Below are 17,991 nucleotides of genomic sequence, written 5' to 3'. Positions count from 1 at the left end.
ACACTGCTGCAGAAAGGGAGCAGTTGCACAGTGGAATCCATCCAACATTGTGCTATGTAGTTTGTTTTTGAATAAGGGCTCTCTCTGACCGGGCACAAAACACGTAAAAATAAAGACTATGTAATCACTATTCCACTCTGGAACTGCATCCTTTCTGCAGCAGCATGGTCTACTCTGAAATGGCAATCTCCTTTTTCTACTAATAGGTTTAATTAACACATCCGGTCATATACATGGTTATTTGGCAAGGTTTTTGCAAAATCAGTAACAAAATGATCCTGTGTTGTTGTGATTTTATGAAAAGTGCATCTATAGCCAAAACACAACATGTATAACCAACATAATCTGAGATTAAATGATTAAGGTCAAGTGTTTCCAATATCAGACTGTGGAAAAGGATAATATAAGTCTGTAATATAAATTCACATGGACAATAGAAAAAAATACATAATTGAGCAAAGTAACAGGAGTCTACGTCTATCCTAATTGCTGTGTTTTTTAACTGATTATACAAACAAATAGCAAAACACAATGAGATGTGAAAAACAAAACCTACTTTTTCAATAATAACTTGAAAATATGATCTTCTGCAACTGTAGGCATTTACCTTTTTACATTGACCAAGTGTGAGAAAATATGACTGCCTATCACACACCAAAACACATAAAATGCATTCTCATAAACTCTAGAAGTCTTCACAATAAGAATGATGAGATGAATTGATCATGTTGAAGGAGAATTATGGCTATGAGTCATCATGAGTGATGATAACAGTAGTGTGGCTAGATGCTAGATATGACTAGCCTATAATTTTGCAGGAATAGAGAATTTTTAGGAAAGTAAAAATTCGGAATAGGAAGTGGTTTGTTTGCATGTAGAGATGATCAAATATTTTGAAATTCAAATTGCAATACTTTAAAGCCTCCAATGGCCTGGAAAAGACATAACACTTTGACATCTTCTAGGACTGTATTGATCCCTTTTCATGTTCTTTAACACAAAATGCATTAGAAGTGTTAATGTGACCCCAATGTATCTGAATATGGGTAACAGGATTGTAACTAAAAAGCTGTTTAACAACATACTGCACTAACAAACATTTTAGTTTTTGTTTTTTTATATTATAAAAGTGTTCCAACATCATTCCTTTTTGTGTACATGGAAAAAACATGTCTTTTTGAAAAAAGAATGGAAAAAATGTTATCCCTGTTTTGGGAGTAGAAAAAGGTTTGTTGGGTGGAACTTGGGAAGTTATTGTGGAAGGTAATCAGATAATCTTTTGAGCTTGTACCTGTTATCAACAAATAATCAAATCCAGTGGAAGTATGCTAGAGGTTTAATAGCAGAAGTTGATAAAAATGTCTCCTCTAGTTTAGCCCCCTGGAGAAACTAAACAAAAACTACAAACGAGAATGAATCTACACAGGCATACTATTAAGAATGAACTGGACACGCCTGTGGAAAAACATTTCTGTGGACCCGGACACATTAAAGATTTAAAAGTTTCTACTGAAAGGTCATTATAACCCCTACACCCCCAAGCTTGTTTTCACCTTCCTGATCAGGACAAATTTTACAATTCTGACCACTGTCACTTTAGAGGTAACTAGTGATGAGCAAGTGTACTCATTGCTCGGGTTTTCCCGAGCACAATCGGGTGGTCTCCGAGTATTTGTAACTGCTTGGAGATTTAGTTTTTGTTGACGCAGCTGTATGATTTACAGCTGCTAGCCAGCCTGAGTACATGTGGGGGTTGCCTGGTTGCTAGGGAATCCCCACATGTATTCAAGCTGTCTATCAGCTGTAAATCATGCAGCTGAGGCAACAAAAACTAAATTTCCCAGCACTTACAAATACTCGGAGACCACCCGAGCATGCTTGGGAAAACCCGAGCAACGAGTACACCCGCTCATCACCAGAGGTAACAACTTTGGAACACTCCAACGTATCACAGTGATTCTTTGTTTTTTTTATGACACATTGTCCTTTATGGTAAATTTAGGTGGAACTTTTTTGCGTTTATATCTGTAAATATAATTTTTCAGAAAATTTTCAAACATTACATTTTTATATCCTTAAGCCAATTTTGTCATGCTGTACAAAATAATGTATAAATAACATTTTCCCTACTTTACATCAACATCATTTTTAGAACATATTTTTTGTTAGGAAGTGAGATGGGTTTAAAGGTTATCAGCACTTTTTCAATTTTCTAACAAAATTTACAAAACCATTTTTTTAGTTACCACACTAAGTTTTAAATGACTTTGGAAGGCCTATATGACAGAAAATACCCAAAAGTGACATCATTTTAAAATTGCACCCCTCAAAGTGCTCCAAACCACATTCAAGAAGTATATTAACCTTTTAAGTGCTCCACAGGAATTAAAGAAATTTATATTTTATTTTTTCCTACAGAAATGTACATTTAGCCTCAAAATTTTGCATTTTTACAAGGGTAACAAGAAAAAATTAACTGTACAATTTGTCGTGCACTTTCTCCTCAGTACACTGATACCCCATATGTGGAGGAAAATTACTGTTTGGGCACATGGCAGGGCACCGAAAGGAAGAGCTCCATCTGACTTTCCGAGCTCAAAATTGGCTGGAATAGATAGCAGACACCATGTTGCATTTGGAGAAACTGATGTGCCTAAGGAGTGGAAACCCATCCACAAGTGACCCCATTTTGGAAACTACACCCCTCATGGAACTTTTCCGGAGTTGTGGTGAGCACCTAAAACAGGGTGCTTCACAGAATTTTATAATGTTGAGCTGTAAAAATGAAAAAAAAAATTCCCACAAAAATGTTGCTTTAGCCCCAAATATTTCATTTTCACAATGGTAACAGAAGAAAATGGACTGTAGAATTTGTTGTGCAATTTCTCCTGAATACGCCAATACCCCTTATGTGATGGAAAACTACTATTTGGACACATGGCAAGGCTTGAAAGTGAAGGAGCACCTGTAGACTTTTGGAGCACAAAATTGTCTGGAGTAGATAGCGGACACCATGCGCATTTGCAGATCCCATGATGTACCTAAAGACTAAATAGTGGAAACCCCCACAAGTAACCCCATTTTGGAGACTACACCTCTCAAGGAATTTATCTAGAAGTGTCCCCTTTGCAGAGCCCCTGGTGTTCCTAAACAGTGTAAACCCCCCACAAGTGACCTGATATTGGAAGCTACATAACTCATTCAACTTATCTAGAAGTGTAGTGAGTGCCTTGAACCCACAGGTGTTTCACAGAAGTTTGTAACATTGAGCCGACAAAATGAAAAAAACAAAAACAAAACATTTTTCCAGCAAAAATTTAGCTTCAGCCTCAGATTTTTAATTTTCACATGGGTAACAGGAGAAAGTGGACATACAATTTGTTGTGCAATTTGTCCTGAGTAAACTGATACCCAAAAGTGGTGGAAAACTACTGTTTGGATACATGAAAAGGGATTGGAAGGGAAGGAGTACCAATTAAATTCTGAAGTGCAATTTTGGATGGCACAGATCACGGATGCTATATCACATTTGAAGAGCCCTTGACATGCTAAAACAACAGAAACCCCCAAAGTGATCACATTTTGGAAATTAAATCTAAGGGCTCTTTCACACGTCAGTGTCTCTGGTACGTGTGGTGACAGTTTTCACACATACCTGAGACACTTAAACACATAGAACCATTCAAATGAATGGGTCTGTGAACATGTCAGTGTGTTTCCATGGACTATGTGTCCATGTGACCCACAAGTAGACATGTTCACTCCACACCACACCACCACACCACACTCACACCAGCGCCAGGGAAGAAGCTCTACAGTAAGCGCTGTTCTCCGGCGCCGGGTGCTGAAGATGGTCCTGAAGATGGCTTTCATCATTCTCCCCTGCTCTGCTGGCGATCATCGTGAGCAGGGGAGAATGATGAGAGTTATATTCAAGTGAGAACAATGACAGCAGGTGGCGGCTGATGGGACTATTACTCCCATCAGCCTACACCTGCTGTTCTGCCTTCCTCCACGTATTACGCTGTGTGGATTCCAGCATACAGATAAACCTTTCATCCACTTCTCAGTAAACAGACTGTATGGATTCTTAAGTCTATATTTATTGAGATGATGTGAACGATAACGGATGATAATGGATGACAATCGTAGTGGATGGTATTGATAATGGTAAAAACTACAAAGAGAATAAACAGTGTATCCATACTGGCTGACAACAGAGACAACAGCATGATGCAGAGTGCAATTACATCAGTAACTCACATTACAGATGCTGCACAGTAACATTACAACACAGGAATGCAGTTATAATAAGTATGTGCTGCAACACTGTTCTGCTCTATACAGGAATGCATGTATCTGTATGCAGAGCAAAGAGCATTAACTAAACTAGAAGATATAAAGACTACACGGTGGCTGCACAGCTGATTCTAACATGAACACAAATGCATTCGATTTTTACCAGGAACCACAGGTAAGGGGGGTGCTTGTAGTGAAGAGAGAGAGCCAGGACACATGTGTATCTCTTCAGAAAGCCCGGGAAAACATGTCTGCTCTGCAAAACTCTTTCTCCTCGGAGAGCTGAGGGGGCGGTTCTCACCAGAATACACTGCTTACTTAAAGGAGAAAACACTTGTGTATGTAGAAACAGGATAAATGGCTAACTAATGACCTCTAAGGGTTGTAACTGGTACTACTCTATGAATTTATCTTGCTGTTCATGAATGAGCAGAATACCGGCTGCTGCTAATAATTAAAAAAAGCCGTTCCCCCCTACTTTTTGACAACTAGCCTTGCTAAAGCTGACAGGGGCTGGTATTCTCACGCTGGTAAAGGGCCATTGATATAGACCACCAAGCCTAAAAATAGCAGCCCGCAGCTGCCCAGAAAAGGCGCATCTATTAGATGCACCAATTCTGGCACTTTGACCGACTCTTCCCACTTGCCCTTCCCACTTGCCCCCGATATTTGTGGGGTTGATGTCACCTTTGTATTGTTGTCAGGTGACATCAAGGACACGGCTTAATAATGGAGAGGCATCTATAAGACACCTATCCATTACTACTCCTATCGTCCTAAATTCCTTTTTTAGAAATAAAACAAAACACAGTTCTACTTTTTTAATTAAAAATAACAAACACAGTTATACTCACCTAACACCTATTCCACCGAAATCCTTGTCTCCTATAATAAAACTAAAATAAAAAACAACAATATCCCTCACTTCACCTCTCCATCATTCTGTCCCACACTGTAATCCATGTCTGGAGGATAAATAGTTTTCAACCTGGACAGTGCCAAGGTGCAACCATCCAGGCTGAGAACCACTAATGAATGAGCTGCTGCAAGCGCAGCATCAGTGACCGGTGGTAATATCATCATCTTTCACTGAGGCTACATTCCCCGCCGGCAAATGAACTGTGGTGACCTCAGCACTGACTTTTCCCCACAGTGCCGAGGTCACTGCAGTTCTGCCCTGCTGGGAACGAAGTCTTACTGACCGCCTGTAACCATGATGATGTCACCGCTGGTCACTGATGCTGCGCTCCATCTAAATCTCAAATTACGTGATTTAGATGAAACCCCTGAGGGATCCCTTCACTATAATGAGACAGTAGAGATACTCTGGACTCTGTCAGTCCTCTGTTAAGCATTGTCCTTCTTTTCAGGGGAGCAGAAAACCGTGGTCAAATGTGCTTTTATTCACACTTAAAAAGTGGACACAGCTGGATCATAGGCCAGAAATAGCCAACTTTGTCTCCATCTGCTTCATTATAGGGAATCTTCTGCCGGAGGGTCCATCAAAATCACTTATTTCAGAGATTTACATGGAAACCCAGGTGTAAGTGTTTAACGCAGAGCGCAGAATAAATGTGCGCTGAGCGTTACTCCTATCTTTGGGAGCCAGAATGAACAAATCAACAGCAGGTGAAGAATTGGTTTTGTTTATTTTTTACGCCATTCCTCATGTGGTATAAGTGACCAATACCAGATTAATAGCTTTTTTTATGTTTGGTTGCTGTCACACACTAAAAGACACTTTTTTTTAACAAAACACAGTTTTTGTATCTCCATTTTTTGAGAGCTATAAGTTATCTGCCGATAGAGTCATTGTTAGGGCAGAAGACGTTTTTATTGGTACCATTTTCAGGCACCGTGACATTTTTTTCTATTCCAATTTTTGTGAAGCAGAGTGAACTGAAAACTAGCAATTCTGGAATTATTGCTTGGGATTTTTATGCAGTTAACTGTGTGGTAAAAGCGATAAAACAACTTTATTCTTCGAGTAAGTACGATTGTAACTGTAACGGGGTCAACCAAGCTGGGTACCTCTTTCAGTACCACCCCGTGTTTCAGGAGGTCCACTCTGCTTTGGCTGGAGTCTGAATAAAGGACGCTGGCTGGAACTGCTTGGTTACATGGGCGCATATAAAAGATCACTGCTTCTCCACGTATTTCCAGTCTGACAACACTTTACTCACAGGACACAGAATATATCACACAGATACAGAGGGCAGGCCAATAGAAAAGCGGCAGGCCAGACATACATTACAATAGCCGCAGGTGGCCAGAGCCTGCCAATATTTACTGTGGGAATTACAAAGGTGGGGCGGACAAAAGGGGAATATCGTGTCCCCTCTGCCCAGGGGCGCAGCCTGTGGGCTGATGCATTAGGGACATGCATCTCACATGGAAACTATTATACATACATATAACTGCACAACATATTCTGGGTGCTGAGTGGTTCCGTAACACGTAACATGGCTCCCCTTTTCAGCGACATGATCGGCATACACAGTCTGATCCTTAACGGATCGGTTTGGGGATGACCGAAGTTTATGGGGTTGGTACAAGTTCCATTTGTCGACTTAGTCCATCGGCGTTACCGTTTTGTTTGCTGGGTCTGTAGTCGATGGTGAAGTCCAGAGGTTGTAGGGCTAAACTCCACCGCAGCAATCTGGTGTTGTCTCCGGAGACCCGATTAAGCCAGACTAGGGGATTATGGTCCTTTAGGAGGGAAAACTGTCATCCATACAAATATGGTTGCAACTTTTTGAGTGCCCATACTACCGCCAGGCACTCCTTCTCGATGGCCGCATAGCTTACTTCATGGGGCAGTAGTTTCCTACTCAGGTAAGCTACCGGGTGTTCTTGGCCGTCCGGCCCGACTTGGCTTAGTACTGCCCCCAATCCAAACATAGAAGCATCTGTGTGAACAAGGAAACGTTTAGTTGGATCGGGTGCGGCCAATACAGGGGTATTGGTGAGGGCGTCCTTTAGTTGGCGGAAGGCTTCCTCACACTCTGGCATCCAGGTTACCTGGCGGGGTTGGTTCTTACGGGTCAGATCAGTGAGGGGCTTGGCTATGCTGCTGTAATTGGGAATGAATTTCCTGTAATACCCCGCTGTCCCTAGAAACGCCATGACCTGGGTTTTAGTGCGTGGAGTGGGCCATTTGGCTATGGCCCTAATCTTCGCTGGTTCTGGTCGCTGTTTCCCACTTCCCACCAAATGCCCTAAATACTGAACCTCTGCTTTGCCCACGTGACACTTGTTTGGGTTCAGGGTGATTCCGGCCTTGTGGATCCTGTCCAATACTCTCTCTAGGTGATTTAGAAGCTCTTCCCATGTCACACTGTAGATGGCGATGTCGTCCAGGTAGGCACAAGCATAGTCCATAGAAACTGGAATAAGCCGAACGGGGTGACAAATGCCGACTTGGGAATAGCGTCAGGACTAAGAGGAATCTGCCAGTAGCCTTTGCATAGATCAATGGTGGTCAAATACTTTGCCCCCGCCAGCCGGTCTAACAACTCATCCACACGCGGCATGGGATATGCATCCGTCACTGTTTTCTCATTGAGCTTACGATAGTCTACACAAAACCGTGTAGTCCCATCCTTCTTGGGCACTAACACTACCGGGGATGCCCAGGGACTATGCCAGTCGAGTGTACCCTGGTCTCCCCAAAAATATCCTCTGTCGCTGCCTCAACAACTCCTCAGCCTGCTGTCTCTCCCGGGGGCCTAGGTCTTCACCCAAGTGTAAAAGACACAAAAGAGCACAGTGAGGTCAAAAATACTCTGTTGTAAAAAAAAATCACAGTAATAAGCAAGTGCTAGTCAAAAGATGGAAAAAACAGAGTATTTAGTTGATACGTTTTTTTGCAAAAAAAATGTATACTAAGCTGCTCCACCAATCGTCAAGGTATACCCATATAGAGCAATCCTAACTAAAGTATATAATCCCTATCTGATGTATTTAAAAACCTGACCATCTGTATAGTACCTGTATAAGCAGGGTTCAGAGAGGGAATATCCATGTGGACATGCTGGATGGAACAGTTTTGATGCAAATGACCCATAAGGAGTGGTGGACTCCCTAGTCTTGTAGAAACAAGAGAACAATCATAGAACCAGAAACACATGGGCTACTTGCACATTGAACAAGTCTGTAGGAACCTGTTCACACACCACCAAGAAACTTGAAGACACAAAAGAGCACAGTGAGATCAAAAATACTCTGTTGCAAAAAAAAATCACAGTAATAAGCAAATGCTAGTCAAAAGATGGAAAAAACAGGGTATTTAGTTGATACGTTTTTTTTTGCAAAAAAATGTATACTAAGCTGCTTGTCACAATCCAATTTTGGATTTGTTAGGTTATGCTCTTTTGTGTCTTCAAGTTTCTTGGTGCTGTGTGAACAGGTTCCTACAGACTTGTTCAATGTGCAAGTAGCCCATGTGTTTCTGGTTCTATGATTGTTCTCTTGTTTCTACAAGACTAGGGAGTCCACAACTCCTTATGGGTCATTTGCATCAAAGCTGTTCCATCCAGCATGTCCACGTGGATATTTCCTCTCTGAACCCTGCTTATACAGGTACTATACAGATGATCAGGTTTTTAAATACATCAGATAGGGATTATATACATTAGTTAGGACTGCTCTATATGGGTATACCTTGACAATTGGTGGAGCAGCTTAGTATACATTTTTTTGCAAAAAAAGTATCAACTAAGTACCCTGTTTTTTCCATCTTTTGACTAGCACTTGCTTATTACTGTGATTTTTTTTACAACAGAGTATTTTTGACCTCACTGTGCTCTTTTGTGTCTTCAAGTTTCTTGGTGGTGTGTGAACAGGTTCCAACAGACTTGTTCAATGTGCAACTTCACCCAAGTGTACCTGGTCCCATGTTTTAGACCTGATCCTTTCCCCCAAGACATCCGGCAAGGAAGACCGGTTAAATCCTCTGCTTCAGGTGCACAGATGGCCACTACCTCTTCAGGGTGCTCCCGGTAGGGCTTCAGCATATTCACGTGGAACATTGTTCACCTATACATAGAACTAGGCTTAATAAGTGGCGCTTCCCACATCAATACATAAACCAATCCGAATAAACGGGAGCAAATGCCAATATAAAATTTCAAAACTTTATTATAGACAAAATTTAATAGCAAAGGTACAAATTAATTAAAATTGAAGATACAACTGCACAATACAGCCGCTTTCCTAGGTAGCACACCCCTTATGTATCCTAACTGTCATCATAAGTTAACGCCCCTTTGGCTAAACACCACATATATTTTGGAAACTCCTAGCTATACATAAAATTAATTCATTAGTATACCACCCCAGTGTGTATGACACTTGTGTCCTAGATGGTTTATTATAGGCCTAAAAACACTCTATGGGTGCATTTCCAGAGGGTAAACTTGATTTTTCAAAAAGCTATAAAGGGAGCTATACGTGTAGTGCTGACAGTATTCACAAATAGTTTACTGAAAGATTATTACCACAAAATAAAGTGCATAGTGTAAGTATGAGGACTGTCATCACTTATATATCAAATACAGCAGGGTAACACAACTCTCATATACTTATAACATGGCAGTCCTAAGGTAGTAACTGACTATAAATAATGTTCACTGTGCTCAGAGTTAAGGCAAGTGCCAAAGTGTAGTCACAAAGTGACACCCGCAGACACAGCATGCAGTCAGTAATGCTAGAGCAAACGTCTCCAAAATAGCAGCAACCATATATGACATCAGTCTAAATAAGTAAAAGGTAGAAGGGTATACGAGCTAGTATGGCGGCGTGGGTCCCCGACGCGCGTTTCGCGTTCTGCTTCTTCCTGGGGGATTCTTACCGTATGTGTGAGCATTCCTAGCGTGCTTTTATTTCCCCATGTTCAATGGTGGTGGTGGTCTGAGCTCCGCTTCCACCCACACACTGGGCATGATGCAAGTCCCTGTCAGCGTCACGTGCTGTCGGCGCGCACACCCCCATCCGACGCGTCAGGATAAGGGGGCGGAGCCGGCAACAGTAAAGACGCGTCTCCAGGACTACACATACCTGGAAGTCTGCAGAAGCGCTCACCGCTGCGTGAAGTGAGATATATAAGCCAATGCCTTCCCTATACTAGACAGCCATACTGATCCCAAAATGAATATTACTAAAAGAGGTCCCTCCAGGTCTAACCTATGCCTACTAAGGTAAAAAGTAGGGTTGAGCGAAACGGGTCGTTCATTTTCAAAAGTCGCCGACTTTTGGCAAAGTCGGGTTTCATGAAACCCGATCCGACCCCTGTGCGGGGTCGGCCATGCGGTACGCGACTTTCGCGCCAAAGTCTCGTTTCAATGACGCGAAAAGCGCCATTTCTCAGCCAATGAAGGTAAACGCAGAGTGTGGGCAGCGTGATGACATAGGTCCTGGTCCCCACCATCTTAGAGAAGGGCATTGCAGTGATTGGCTTGCTGTCTGCGGCGTCACAGGGGCTATAAAGGGGAGTTCCCGCCGACCGCCATGTTACTGCTGCTGATCTGAGCTTAGGGAGAGGTTGCTGCTGCTTCGTCAGAAGCAGGGATAGCGTTAGGCAGGGTCCATTAACCACCAAACCGCTTGTGCTGTAGCGATTTCCACTGCCCAACACCACCTTCGGTGTGCAGGGACAGTAGAAGCTACATTTTTTTTTTTTCCCCCTCAGCGCTGTAGCTCATTGGGCTGCCCTAGAAGGCTCCCTGATAGCTGCATTGCTGTGTGTACGCCGCTGTGCAAACCAACTGCTTTTTTCAAAGCACAAATCCTCTTGTTCCTTCCTTTCTGCACAGCTATCTTTTTTGTTTGTACACACTTTTTATTTAATTTGTGCATCAGTCCACTCCTTATTGCTGCCTGCCATACCTGGCTGAGATTACTGCAGGCAGATAGTAATTGAAGGACACTCCCTGTTTTTTTTTTGTGGGAGATTAAGATTGACATTTCTGCTAGAGTGCCATCCCTGTCTGTGTCATCTCTCACTCAGTGGGCCATAGAAAGCCTATTTATTTTTTTGCTTGATTTGGGTTATAAAATCTACCTGAAAAAATCACTACATCAATCAGTGGGAGAAAAATATTGGCCTCAGGGCTTGTGTGCCACTCTTGACTCCTGTGTGTGCCATCTCTCAGTCAGTGGGCCATAGAAAGCCTATTTATTTTTTTGCTTGATTTGGGTTCTAAAATCTACCTGAAAAAATCACTACATCAATCAGTGGGAGAAAAATATTGGCCTCAGGGCTTGTGTGCCACTCCTGACTCCTGTGTGCATCATCACTCACTCAGTGGGCCATAGAAAGCCCCTTTTTTTTTTTTTTGCTTTATTTGGGTTCTAAATTCTACCTGAAAAAATCAATAAATCAATCAGTGGGAGATTAATATTGGCCTTTGGGCTTGTGTGCCAGTCCTAAGCGTGCCATCTCTCTCTCTCAGATAGTGGGCCATAGAAAGCCTATTTATTATTTTTTTTATTGGGTTTATAAATTTTCCCTGGAACAAAAAAAAAAAAGTGGGAGATTAATATTGGCCTCTGGGCTTGTGTGCCAGTCCTGAGCGTGCCATCTCTCTCACAAATAGTGGGCCATAGAAAGCCTATTTATTTTTTTGCTTGATTTGGGTTCTAAAATCTACCTGAAAAAAATCACTACATCAATCAGTGGGAGAAAAATATTGGCCTCAGGGCTTGTGTGCCACTCCTGACTCCTGTGTGCATCATCACTCACTCAGTGGGCCATAGAAAGCCCATTTTTTTTTTTTTTTGCTTTATTTGGGTTCTAAATTCTACCTGAAAAAATCAATAAATCAATCAGTGGGAGATTAATATTGGCCTTTGGGCTTGTGTGCCAGTCCTAAGCGTGCCATCTCTCTCTCTCAGATAGTGGGCCATAGAAAACCTATTTATTATTTTTTTTATTGGGTTTATAAATTTTCCCTGGAACAAAAAAAAAAAAGTGGGAGATTAATATTGGCCTCTGGGCTTGTTTGCCAGTCCTGAGCGTGCCATCTCTCTCACAAATAGTGGGCCATAGAAAGCCTATTTATTTTTTTTTTTTTGGTTTTATAAATTCTCCCTGAAAAAAAAAAGGGAGATTAATATTGGCCTTTGGGCTTGTGTGCCAGTCCTAAGCGTGCCATCTCTCTCTCTCAGATAGTGGGCCATAGAAAGCCTATTTATTATTTTTTTTTATTGGGTTTATAAATTTTCCCTGGAACAAAAAAAAAAAAGTGGGAGATTAATATTGGCCTCTGGGCTTGTATGCCAGTCCTGAGCGTGCCATCTCTCACAAATAGTGGGCCATAGAAAGCCTATTTATTTTTTTTTTTGGGTTTTATAAATTCTCCCTGAAAAAAAAAAGGGAGATTAATATTGACCTTTGGGCTTGTGTGCCAGTCCTAAGCGTGCCATCTCTCTCTCTCAGATAGTGGGCCATAGAAAGCCTATTTATTTATTTTTTTATTGGGTTTATAAATTTTCCCTGAAAAAAAATAAAAAGTGGGAGATTAATATTGGCCTCTGGGCTTGTGTGCCAGTCCTGAGCGTGCCATCTCTCTCACAAATAGTGGGCCAAAGAAAGCCTATTTATGTTTTTGGTTGATTTGGGTTCCAAAATCTACCTGAAAAAATCACTACATCAATCAGTGGGAGATAAATATTGGCCTCTGGGCTTGTGTGCCACTCCTGACTCCTGTGTGCGTCATCTCTCACTCAGTGGGCCATAGAAAGCCTTTTTTTGTTTTATTTGTTTTCTAAATTCTCCCTGAAAAAATCATTTTATTTTATTTGGTTTCTAAATTCTTCCTGAAAAAATCATTTTATTCTATTATTTTTTTTTCCTAAAGTCTCCCTGAAAAAAACAAAAACAAAAACAAATCAGTGGGAGATTAATATTGCCCTTTCTGCTTGTGTGCCAGTCTTGACTCCTGGGTGTGCCATCTCTCTCTCTCTCTCCAATTGTGGGCCATAGAAAGCCTATTATTTTTTTAGCTTGATTTGGGTTCCAAAATCTACCTGAAAAAATCACTACATCAATCAGTGGGAGATAAATATTGGCCTCTGGGCTTGTGTGCCACTCCTGACTCCTGTGTGCGTCATCTCTCACTCAGTGGGCCATAGAAAGCCTTTTTTTGTTTTATTTGTTTTCTAAATTCTCCCTGAAATAATCATTTTATTTTATTTGGTTTCTAAATTCTTCCTGAAAAAATCATTTTATTCTATTATTTTTTTTTCCTAAAGTCTCCCTGAAAAAAAAAAAAAAATCAAATCAGTGGGAGATTAATATTTACATTTGTGCTTCAGTGACAGTCCTGCGTGTGTGGCATCTCTCTCATTTGTTGCCACCAACAACAGAGTGTGTAACATTGTGCCTGATTTTCGTTGTGGTCTCACTCACCTGTAAAGGGGTAGCTAAATCATACTGAAGTTATAGCTCACCGTGTAAGTTGTGTGACAGCAACAAATACCGTTAGTTTGTTTACGTTTTTAAAACAATGAGGAAGTCTGGTGGAAGAGGTCGTGGCCGGGGGCGTTCATTGTCAGCTGGTAATGAGGGTAGTGGTAGTGGTGGAGCATCAGCTGGTCGTGGGAAAAAAAATATTGCACCTAAGTCTGGAGCTGTGGAGCCAGGTTCGTCGTCTGGCTACACAAGGCCTCGAACGCTCCCTTTTCTGGGAGTAGGAAAACCGCTTTTAAAGCCGGAGCAGCAAGAGCAAGTTTTGGCTTATCTTGCTGACTCAGCCTCTAGCTCTTTTGCCTCCTCTCGTGAAACTGGTAAATGTCAAAGCAGCGCGTCGTTAGTGGATGTTCACGGTCAGGGACAAGTCGCTTCCTTGTCCTCTTCAGCAAAAACAACAACAGAGAAGAATGCAGCAGGCGACACAACGGGTTACTCCATGGAGCTCTTTACACATACCATCCCTGGCTTAGAAAGTGAAGCAGTTAACAGTCCATGCCCATTACAAGTTGAATCTGACATGGAGTGCACTGATGCACAGCCACAGCCAGACTACTATGCTGGTCCTTTGACTCAGACCACAACATTGCCCTCGCAGGGTAATGATCAAGAATCAGACCCTGATGAGACTATGTTGCCCCATCACGAACGCTATACCACCGACCGACACGGTGACACAGACGAAGTTGCACACGAGCTACAAGAAGAGGTAATAGATGACCCAGTTCTTGACCCCGATTGGCAGCCATTGGGGGAACAGGGTGCAGGCAGCAGCAGTTCTGAAGCGGAGGAGGAGGGGCCGCAGCAGGCATCAACATCGCAACAGGTTCCATCTGCCGGGCCCGTATCTTGCCCAAAACGCGTGGCAAAGCCAAAACCTGTTGGAGGACAGCGTGGCCATCCGGTTAAAGCTCAGTCTGCAATGCCTGAAAAGGTATCCGATGCTAGAAAGAGTGCAGTCTGGCATTTTTTTAAACAACATCCAATTGATCAGCGCAAAGTCATCTGTCAAAAATGTTCAACTACCTTAAGCAGAGGACAGGATCTGAAAAGTCTCAATACAAGTTGCATGCATAGACATTTAACCACCATGCATTTGCAAGCCTGGACTAACTACCAAACGTCCCTTAAGGTTGTAGCACCCTCGGCCAATGAAGCTAGTCAGCAACGCAACATCCCTTCCGGCAGTGTAGGGCCACCATTTTCCGCACCACCTGCAGTATCTGTGCAGGTTTCTTTGCCAGGCCAAAGCAGTCAGGGTCAGGGAATCACCAGTTTCGTAATAGGAAACACTGCATCTAGAGCACCGGTGGCAACAATACCATCTCCCACCGTCTCTCAGTCTGCCATGTCCACCGGCACCCCCGCTAGTTCCACGATCTCCAGCTCTCCAGTCCAGCTCACCCTACATGAGACTATGGTTAGAAAAAGGAAGTACTTAGCCTCGCATCCGCGTACACAGGGTTTGAACGCCCACATAGCTAGACTAATCTCTTTAGAGATGATGCCCTACCGGTTAGTTGAAAGCTAAGCTTTCAAAGCCCTGATGGACTACGCTGTACCACGCTACGAGCTACCCAGTCGACACTTTTTTTCCAGAAAAGCCATCCCAGCCCTCCACCAGCATGTTAAAGAGCGCATCGTCCATGCACTCAGGCAATCTGTGAGCACAAAGGTGCACCTGACAACAGATGCATGGACCAGTAGGCATGGCCAGGGACGTTACGTGTCCATCACGGCACACTGGGTGAATGTTGTGGATGCAGGGTCCACAGGGGACAGCAAGTTTGGGACAGTTCTGCCTAGCCCACGGTCTAGGAAACAGTTGGCTGTAGCCGTTCGCACCCCCTCCTCCTCCTCTTCGTCCTCCTGCAGAAGCGAGAGCTCGTCCACAGACCGCAGTCGCACAACCACTCCATCCGCAGCTGCCACTGTTGCACACCAGGTCTCCCATTATGGGGCAGCTACTGGCAAACGTCAGCAGGCTGTATTGGCTATGAAGTGTTTGGGCGACAACAGACACACCGCGGAAGTTCTGTCCGAGTTCTTGCAGAAAGAAACGCAGTCGTGGCTGGGCACTGTAGATCTTGAGGCAGGCAAGGTAGTGAGTGATAACGGAAGGAATTTCATGGCTGCCATCTCCCTTTCCCAACTGAAACACATTCCTTGCCTGGCTCACACCTTAAACCTGGTGGTGCAGTGCTTCCTGAAAAGTTATCCGGGGTTATCCGACCTGCTCCTCAAAGTGGACTTTGCTCACATATCCGCCGTTCGCCCGTACACTCCAGCCGTATGCAGACCTATCAGCGTTCTTTGAACCTTCCCCAGCATCGCCTAATCATAGACGTTGCAACAAGGTGGAACTCAACACTGCACATGCTTCAGAGACTGTGCGAACAGAGGCGGGCTGTTATGTTTTTGTGGGAGGATACACATACACGGGCAGGCAGTAGGATGGCAGACATGGAGTTGTCAGGTGTGCAGTGGTCGAAGATTCAAGACATGTGTCAAGTCCTTCAGTGTTTTGAGGAATGCACACGGCTGGTTAGTGCAGACAACACCATAATAAGCATGAGCATCCCCCTAATGCGTCTGCTGATGCAAAGTTTGACGCACATAAAGGATCAGGCGTCTGCAGCTGAGGAAGAGGAAAGCCTTGATGACAGTCAGCCATTGTCTGGCCAGGGCAGTGTACAGGACGAGTTAGCGGGCGAAGAGGAGGAGGAGGATGAGGAGGATGATGGGGATGATTATATTTTTAATGAGGAAGCTTTTCCGGGGCCACTGAAAATTGGTGGCGCGGCAAGGCCGGGTTTTGGTTTTTGGAGGGACACAAGTGACGTGGATTTGCCTGAAACTGCCCCTCAACCAAGCACAACCGCAGATTTGAGAACTGGAACTTTGGCCCACATGGCGGATTATGCCTTACGTATCCTCAAAAGGGACACACGCATAACTAAAATGATGAACGATGACGATTACTGGTTGGCCTGCCTCCTTGATCCTCGCTATAAAGGCAAATTGCAAAATATAATGCCACATGAGAACTTGGAACTAATATTAGCAACCAAACAATCAACTCTTGTTGACCGTTTGCTTCTGGCATTCCCTGCACACAGCGCCCGTGATCGTTCTCACACGAGCTGCACGGGCCAGCAGACCAGAGGAGTTAGAGGGGCAGAAATCAGAAGTGGCGCTGGCCAGAGGGGTTTTCTGACCAGGTTGTGAAGTGATTTTGCTATGACCGCAGACAGGACAGGTACTGCAGCATCAATTCAAAGTGACAGGAGACAACATTTGTCCAGTATGGTTACAAACTATTTTTCATCCCTTATCGATGTTCTCCCTCAACCGTCATTCCCATTTGATTACTGGGCATCAAAATTAGACACCTGGCCAGAATTGGCAGAATATGCATTGCAGGAGCTTGCTTGCCCGGCAGCTAGTGTCCTATCAGAAAGAGTATTCAGTGCTGCAGGTTCAATACTAACAGAAAAAAGGACTCGTCTGGCTACCCAAAATGTAGATGATCTAACCTTCATTAAAATGAACCACAACTGGATTTCGAAATCTTTTGCCCCACCTTGCCCGGCTGACACCTAGCTTTCCTATGAAAAGGTCTTGCCTGTGGACTATTCTGAATGCCTTTTCCAATCTCGTAATTTTCTGCACCTGATTGTCCAGCATACGACATGTTTACACCTCACTAAATGGCCAAACTCCCCACACGGGGCCGTGGTATCGACATTTGGCGACAGCACCCGTGAGAGTGCTGTTTGTCTGAAGAGGTGGGTGTGCCCGCTTTTGGTCGACGGCACTGCCACTGGGTCCTTCCTAGTACAATAAAGTGTCTCTGGCGGTGGTGGTGCGCACCCAACGTCAGACACACCGTTGTAATATGAGGGGCCCTGGGCCTGTACCGCCGGCCACAAGACAGTCCCCCCCCCAGCTCAAACAGTGCTCTACCACTTGCAAAATTATCTCACAGCTCCACCAATGTTTAGTCTATGCGCTGACATCCTTCAATGCCTGCCACTGACAATACCATTGTATTGACATTTTTGTTATGTTAGGCCTTCGAAGCCTGTCTGCGGTCACTCCTTCCACTATGCCTCCACTGACCACACCACTGCTGCCCGTGTACCCCTGGAACCAATTTAAAATTGCCTACAGCCATGTGTTATTATTTTAGGCCTTCGATGCCTGTCTGCGGTCACTCCTTC

At 43.6% G+C, this 17,991-nt stretch overlaps 1 protein-coding gene and 1 long non-coding RNA gene across 3 annotated transcripts in view; one reads left to right on the top strand and one right to left on the bottom strand.

The window, feature by feature from the left end:
* LOC138670091 (uncharacterized) overlaps positions 1-4,566 on the bottom strand; it is a 92,638-nt gene extending 88,072 nt beyond the window's left edge. For both annotated transcript variants that reach the window (XR_011319298.1, XR_011319299.1), the window contains exon 1: positions 4,463-4,566. This is a non-coding gene — a long non-coding RNA (uncharacterized lncRNA). The remainder of the gene's footprint in view (positions 1-4,462) is intronic.
* The window catches only part of LOC138670090 (mannosyl-oligosaccharide 1,2-alpha-mannosidase IA-like), a 260,030-nt gene that overhangs the window by 47,322 nt on the left and 194,717 nt on the right, over positions 1-17,991 (top strand). The gene's annotated exons all lie outside the window — the stretch shown is intronic.

This window comes from Ranitomeya imitator, chromosome 3, assembly GCF_032444005.1.
Source record: "Ranitomeya imitator isolate aRanImi1 chromosome 3, aRanImi1.pri, whole genome shotgun sequence".
NCBI lineage: Eukaryota > Metazoa > Chordata > Amphibia > Anura > Dendrobatidae > Ranitomeya > Ranitomeya imitator.
Note: the sequence above shows the minus strand (reverse complement) of the source record. Positions and strands in the feature narration are given on the sequence as shown.